The 7,938-nt window shown below is 44.7% G+C and overlaps 1 protein-coding gene across 3 annotated transcripts in view; it reads left to right on the top strand.

Annotated features, from left to right (window-relative positions):
- The first annotated feature begins 266 nt into the window (after window positions 1-266).
- Window positions 267-7,938, top strand: part of sema6e (sema domain, transmembrane domain (TM), and cytoplasmic domain, (semaphorin) 6E) — a 174,120-nt gene continuing 166,448 nt past the window's right edge. For all 3 annotated transcript variants that reach the window (XM_044033667.1, XM_044033666.1, XM_044033664.1), the window contains exon 1: window positions 267-455. The gene's annotated coding sequence lies outside the window, so the exon portion shown is untranslated. The remainder of the gene's footprint in view (window positions 456-7,938) is intronic.

The raw sequence follows: 7,938 nt of genomic DNA, 5'->3' as shown, positions 1-7,938 counted from the left end.
AATCCCCTGTCCTGCGCTCTGATTGGCTGCCTCTGCGTACACGCGAACCAGAAGTACAGGCATTTAACATCTGGAAGTAAAGTGAGCTGCACTGGGCGGGGGAAGAAAACCCTCAAAAGAATCTGCCAATCAGCGACGAGCTCATTGTAATACAGACCTCTGATTGGCGGAGCCTGCTGTCAAACAACCACCGCGGGGGGGGCGTGGCCTGGTCTGCTGCCGGAGTGTTGTGATTTGAGTCTGGCTTCAGTCTCGTCTCAGCAGCGAGAGTCGCCTTTTCAGTGCCGCGGCGCTCTGGGAATACAAACCGTTTGTGCGAAGAAGAAGAAGAAAACTACGCTAAAACTGCGTCGTCACTGCGACTTTACTGTTCCTCCACTGCGTCTCTGTCTCCTCCGAAAGACTGCGACGTTGGCGTTGGTCTTTTTTATCGAAGGAACTGGGGAAACAGTGAGGTAAGTAGTGCTTCTCCGCCGCCGCCGCTGCTCTCAGTTTGTTTGGAGTGTGATGCTTCCAACTTTACCCCAGCGTGGAGCTCATTTCTCTGCATTAAATGCGTCCAGGAAAACGGTCTCAATGCCCATTTTCCCCCGACACATTTCTCTGAACTCAAACTACCCGTTTACTTAATTGTAGGCTTGTCTGTTGGCGAGTTCGTGTTGTGTTCTTTCTCCTGTGTTGTTAATAGTGTCGGTCATTTTTATTTTCACTGAGGGGCAGAGAAAATAAAGTCTCAGCTGATGTTGCACTAATTCAGACGCCGTGGTTTTTTTATTTACTTCTGTTGGACCCATTCTTGGATTTAAATACACGCGAGTTAAAGTGAAACGTGTATTTTTAATGCGTTTTCTCGCTCTATTCAATGCAACTTATCGTCAATTAACGGCGGTTCCTCTGACTGGCTTTGTGCCACCTGGATTTGGATACCCGGGGTTTGTTTCTCTGCCATTTTTTTTTCTCTCTTTTATAAAAAATATGGAAGTAAAAACAGCACATATTGGGTGGGATATTTTACGGGGAATTGTAGTCTGTAGTGTGGGATGCCAGGGAAAGAAAGGTGCGTTTACGTGACCGTTTGATTGCATTGACAGGGGCGCAATTTGCACACACTGCTAAATCCTTTGCCCTTTTCATCTGCAGTTTTGTCCTAATGCCAAAACTCGCAGGGGGAAAAAAAGCGGTGAGCTCATGGTTGTAACAGGTTTTTGGGGTTTTTTTTGCAAGCAGACTTTCTGCAGCTGTTTTAATTTTAATTGTCGTCTCTCCTCTGAGCTTCTTACAAAGAAAGAGGACGAGGCTCCGGTGTTTTCTCTCTCTGCTGCTGAGCTGCAGGAGCCGTTGAAGGGAAAATAAGCTCCGTTCGTAGTGAAACAGAAATGCTCTTCTTGAGCTGTTTTTGTGTGTTTTTTCTTTTTCCACCTTGCTCAAATTGGACCATGATTCGTCTCGGCCTGTTGTGCATCATCTCCCTCAGTGGGTGTTCAGTTTCAGTTGAGGTTAAGAGCGAGTTCAGTAGTAAATAAATATCTCCAAAGCACAGGCAGATATCGACTGCACTGCTACTTTTTTCCCCATTTCTGTCTCCTTTCAATATTATATTCACACTATGCTACTTGTGTAGTTTGTGTTTTATTGTTCCCTCTCTATATATTAATTGTTTAAATGCAAAAATTGCATCAATAAAGTGCATCTATACAAGTTATATATATATAGGTATTTCTGCTGTAGCCTGGTTCTGCTCCAGTCCTCCAGCAAAAGTTTTGCATATTGTATGTATGTATGTCTATCTATCTATCTATCTATCTATATATATATATGTGTGTGTGTATGTGTATATATATATATATATATATATATAGATAGATAGATAGATAGATGTGTGTGTATATAGATATGTATGTGTGTGTATGTATATGTATATATATATATATATATATATATATATATATATATATATATATATTCAGCTTTAAGGTTACATCACCTTGACTGCACAGGAGGGACAGCTATTGCTCATTTCTAGTTAAAGCTGCACTCATTGTGAAATTCTGAGCTGATGCATCCGTTAAATGATTAACTTTTATATTAAGGTTTCATGCTCTTTTGTGTCTGGGATGCAAATAATTCTAATCTTATGAGCTTTAACTTGGGTAAAAGAAAGACCTGTAATCCTGTCTGTAAATGAGAGGAAACTGCATTATTATTATTATGTTTTAAATGACTAATGTGCTAGCTTTATGTATTTTTTTTTAATTTTGAAGGGGATTTACATAAGGAGTGAGGCGGAAAATCTGACTCTATCCAAACACCCTACATTCACATCAATGTTCCACTGAGCACAACGCGTGCCGTTGTGCCGTCATGTGACCAGAACATGAGTGAGGGCTGCATACGTTTGCCATGTTGTGGCAGCGTCCCTGCGGACGTATTTATCAACAAAAAGAGGGGAAAAATACAAGGTTGTTAAATGTAAAGAAGCAGCGACGTTTATCATCATATTGTGGGCCGTTTATTTCTTCATTGATGGGAGAATAAAGAATTGTTACGCAGTTTGGAGTGGATGGTGATTTTAAAATGGCTGGTCATGGCTAGGCGATCAATGAATCGGCACATTACGGACGAGCTTAGCTCTCTAAAGGGGGTAAAACGACTGTTATCACTGTTATCGGTGAATAATCAAGGTTAGTAGTAGTGGTGTCGAGCCGTCGGAACCCATGTTTGTGTTTTTTTTTGTTGTTGTTCTGTGATGGTTTGAATAATCCCGCCGCTAATCCGTCAAATGTATGAAATCATCTTTTATACCACGTCCTGTCACAGAAGTCAAATGCTTATCCTCCCCCACCCAGAAAAACATGGACGGCTGAGTCAACGGATGTCTTCTCATTTCATGATAAGCCAATCACAGTCAATAAGCTGAACACAGCTGATAAATTAGTGCATCCCTCTGCAGAGAGAGCCTCTTGTTTTGGCCGTTAGGGCAGAAACATCGCACGCACACACTGCTCCAGTCAGATGTTTAAGTGGAGACGGTGTGGTCAGATCTTGTGATGTTTCTTTAGTTGTTTTTTTTTTCCTTCCCCTTATCCCCCCTCGTCATCTACCTCCTCTCCTCAGCTCCTGCAGGGATATCACAGGACAGGGAGGCCACGGATGGCTTGTGGTTTCCTGCCGCAGTTGTACAGTGACGAAGCACTTTGTGCCACTCAGAGGACATTGCAGTGTGGTTTCAGCTCATTTCATTTGACACGTTACCGCTCTGCGAATACAGAGAGGCGCCGCTGCCCCGGAGGAGGAGTGGGATGCTGCCCGCGTAGCCTCAGTCTGTCTGATGCTTACCGGCCGGCAGTTATCAGTCAGCACTCCCACTTACACTACACATAGTGCATGCAAATGTATATTCAAGCCTTGTTTCAGGCAGTCTCCTCCGTTCATAAACAATAACCGCTTAGCCTTTCCTCCCCCCGCCCCCTTACTTTTTCTCAAACACCATTATGAAAGTCACATTCTGCTGATGGCTGAGTTATAGCGGTAAATGTGCGAGTACCAGCAGTGCATTCATTTCCTTGTCACCGCTGAAAATTGCTCGCTCTTTGTCCAACTCTCATTTCCCGGGCCTGATAGGTCCCCCGCTCAGTTAGCATGGTTAATGGTGCATTTAGCCCAGTGTGTAATTTTATTTCCGATTTCCATTTCGGCACTTTGCTCTTAGTTTGAAATGACAAGAGGCCCCAACGGAGGGGCCTCGCGTGTGCAGATGGCATCTTCCTAATGGTCCTCAGGGTAATGATGGTTGAAATAAGCTCCTAACTGGGGGCTGAGGGCTGTGGCCCCTGGGGGAAGTTTGATTCCCATTTTCATCATCGAGATAAAGTGCTCAATATCTGCACATAGCTTCATAAAACTCTCACGCACTCAAGTAAGTTTATAGTTTAGATGAGTCATTGGGGAGGGAAAAAAAACAAACTGGATTTCAGTGGAACAATGAAGATATGTTACATTAACCCCCCTATAGTAAATTTGAAGTTGCTGAATTGAAGCACCGGAGCTCATTACATGTCAATTTCTATCTCAGTGGAACTTGAGAGCATTGGGTAATATCTTTTTGGACTATTGTTGTGTTTCCCACAAATAGACTTCACATCGGCGGGGCTGCCTGTTTTGTTAACAACAGCTAGAGTGTGCTTAGTGAACCATTGCGGTGTTTTGTCAAGGATCTTTTCCTCGTGCCGGTTTGGTACTCGTCCCAAAACGTTGTGAGGTGCACAGAGCAGAAAATGAGCGGTACTCCGAAATGCAAAGGGTGAGCAAAGACCTTCACTCTGATTGAAAACAATTACAGATTTATTTCACAGCGTCAAGAGAAGGGTGCGCAGTGTGTGACCTTTGCACGTCATGAACACAGTGAAAACAGATCATTATTGCACACCGTCGTCCCAGGTTCAGAGAGAGAAGAAAAAACAGCATTCTGATATTTAAATGTTGAGAAACTTTAATGGCAGGAGGAACTGTGACAGGTACATGCTCTGTGCTCGCCAGACGTCGCTAAAAAGGTGACACGACTCCCTGTGAGGACGGTTAAAAGATCTTTATGGGGTGTTGCGATGGCTCAACGGTGGGTAGAATTCCTACCATTGCTGTTGATGGAGGCAGGGAGGAGGGTGAGTGAGGGATGGTGGGCTCAGCAGGGTGAAACAGTGTCGCGTGACACAGAGGTTGACCCACAAGTATTTGTCGTTATAATTTTGTATTAAAATATAAACTACATATATATATGTTATTTTGCCTGGCGAGAATATTTTTTAATTTTTTTTATTTTATTAATCCCCTTAGGGAAATTATTCCTCTACAATTGACCCATCCTAGAATTAAGAGCAGTGGGCTGCCACACTGAGTAGCGCCCGGGGAGCAATGGGGGTGGCGTACCTTGCTCAGGGGTACCCCAGCCCTTTTGGCCAGGTGGGGATTTTGAACCGGCGACCCTCCGGTTACAAGCCAAGTCCCCTTTCCACTTGGCCACGGGCTGTCCATAGGGGACTTGTCATTTTGCGTCGATTACAAAAACAAAACAGTCCCTCACTCCTTACTTTGAGTATTGTGAACATGGCTGACTGACCTTCTGAGACTGACATTCTCTGTGTAAACACTGTGGATATTTCTTTATTTTTTTATTTTTTTTACAAGCACAGTCCAGCTCAAGTAGCGTCTAATATGTGTGGGAATGCTCTTGACTACAGCAATTAGTCTGAAGTATCTCAGACCCTAAGCTCACGGTGGTTCCCTGCAACAGACTCCGTGTAAGGAACGGGCCGGCAGCAGCGGCGTCCGCGCTTCAAGAGGCAACAGTTAATCTCGGCTCGTCACCAGCAACATACGGCTCTTTGTTTGACCCTGCACCTAAAAGGGGCATCGGTCTGCGGCATCTCATATTTCATTTTGATAATGGCCGGTTGCCCGTGGCAACTGCGCAGCCAATAGGAGCCCTGCTTCTTGAAGGTGATGGTGGAAAAAAAGCAGAAAAGGGGGCGGGCTGTTGGGATCTCAGCCTCCAAGGCTGCGTCCCTCCACCCTCACCTCTTCCCGGCTGGCTGCGCTTTGTCCAGTGAAGGGTGTGGGACCCCTGGGGAGTGAATTATTACCTGTCAGCCCTGCAGACCCACCTCATCCATAATCCAGAGCTGACACAGCACAGGCCAGTCCAGCCTATCTGCTGAGACCACCGGGCCTTGGCCTCCAGGTCTGGCCCCGTTTGGGCCACAGCTGCTAAGAAATCGCATTAACATGTTGCATCGAGCGTTGCAAATGGACAGGTTAAGAATAGCAGGTGGACGTGCGTCGTGCTTTCTGCTGGCACAAGTCCTCCCGTCACTGTGCTTGCTTTCTTTTTTTTTTATTCCCCAGATAGTTTTCAGTCATTTCTTCTTCTGGGCAGAAACAGCTTCTCTGCTGCAGGTGAAAGAGAAGTTTCTCCACCTCCGTTTTTGCTGATTCAGTGCTCCGTGTCCTGCAGGTATACGGGTCTGCATGATTTTTAAAGTTCATTTACAGATTGGCTGTGACACAGGCATAATGTCCACTGCCAGGATAGTTACATCTGTTTCCCTGTTGCAGCTGCAGATTTCGGCTCGAAACCCATGAACACAGTGGATGTTTTCAGCGCTGACGATCTTTTCTCCCCCAAGTCCAATCATCAGCCATTAGATTTGAATCCTTGGCAGACTTGTAATTACTTTTGAATCAAGAAACATGCGTGCCGTGGCTTCTCTCCCGTGGTCCTGGTGTGGTTGGGTGCAGGACTGGAAATTATGTTCAAGATGATGAGTGTGTAAATTCTGCGAGGAAAAGCTTTTGAGTTCAGTCAAAGGCTAGAGGGAAGGAGAAGGAGAAAAAAGATGGCATGAGGCGAAAGACCACAAACTGGACAAGTGACAGGCCTGCGTCCATCCATCCAGACTGGCTGTCTTCCTGTGGCTTTGTCGAGCTGTTTTGCAGAAACGTTAACCCCTTGTCGAACATGGAGTCGGGCTCCGCTTGCCAACCCCCGCGGCCACAAGCAGCGCAGCGGTAACACTGGATGAGTCTCTGGTTAGTCCAGCAATTACAGGGAAAATACAACGTGTAGCACGCTATGTCAGCAAATTGCCTCCGAATTGTATTTTTAGGCTCATGAAAGCATCTTTGTAGTAAATTAAAACCTCCGCTGTTGTTTATTTTTTCAAGGGTTTACTCTACTTTGTTTCATTTATGTGCACAGTCATGCACAGAGGTTTCTGTGTGTTGTTAGTGGTTTTGTTAAAGACCTGCAGCAGTGTGTGATTCATGCATTTTGCTCCCTCACTCCTGTACTAGTTGCCCTTTAGGCTGAGAAAGAAAGTAGCTTTACAGTACGTCTCATCGCAGCCGCTCACGCTGATTTGTGTCACAATAAGGTGCCGCATTGTCTGTGCAGTGCAGCCTGGAAGCAGCATGTGCAACAAAGACAATAGAATAATCGAATATCAATTCCTGCCCTTTTTTTTAATGCGTATTTCATGCGAATAAGTCGCTAATTTGGCCGCACGTGTGCATCTCCACTGCTTTAAAAGGATTATTAGCTGATGACTAAAGCTTAAAAAAAGTCTCTCCCCTACTTCTTGGCAGCTTGCAATATTAATTCCCAAAAGATTGAGACAATGCAGACACGACAGCACACTTGGAAAGCAACGGGAACATCACTTCCTCTCTGCGTCCACTTCCATTCTCCTCACCTCCGTGTTTAATGGGACGAAGCGACTGAAATAAGGCAACAAATGTCTCTGTAAATAGCCTCACGCCATACATAACCCGCTATTGATTGCTGAACTCTCGGTTTGGTAGGTTGGGGGGCATCAGGTGCATTGGTTTGTTGTTCCAAATGATTTCTTCATCACTTCATAATGAGGGTGGGCAGACCTCCCGCTTCATTGATTAGCCATTTGAGCTGAAAGTGTAGGAACCACACACACACACACACACACACACCCTGCTGAGGGCCCACTCTCCTCTTGCAGGTACAGCATGAATCAGGTGGTGCTGTAGAGCTATAGAGTCTTACTTTTCTAATAATAATACAGCGGCTGACTGTGTGATAGTAGTGTCAGGGGTCATTTACTTAAAGTGCTGTGTTTCCCATTAGTTATTTAAAGTGCATCACCTTGCCATGGGTTATTTTTTTGTCTTGTCGTTATCTCCCGACAGCCAATGACATTATTGTTATTTGTATTATTATTATTATTATTATTATTATTATTGAACATTGTGATGGAAAGCACTGGCAATGGTTGTTGGCATAATCATGGCATGAAACGATCACATCGTCCTACACCAGTGTCCTGAAATACAGAATGAAAAGAATGAACTTGCAGACCTTTATTAGGCGTGCAACTAACATTATTTTCACAATTGATTCATGTGTTCATTTTT

This window comes from Solea senegalensis, linkage group LG9 (assembly GCF_019176455.1).
Source record: "Solea senegalensis isolate Sse05_10M linkage group LG9, IFAPA_SoseM_1, whole genome shotgun sequence".
Classification (NCBI taxonomy): Eukaryota; Metazoa; Chordata; class Actinopteri; order Pleuronectiformes; family Soleidae; genus Solea; species Solea senegalensis.
Note: the sequence above shows the minus strand (reverse complement) of the source record. Positions and strands in the feature narration are given on the sequence as shown.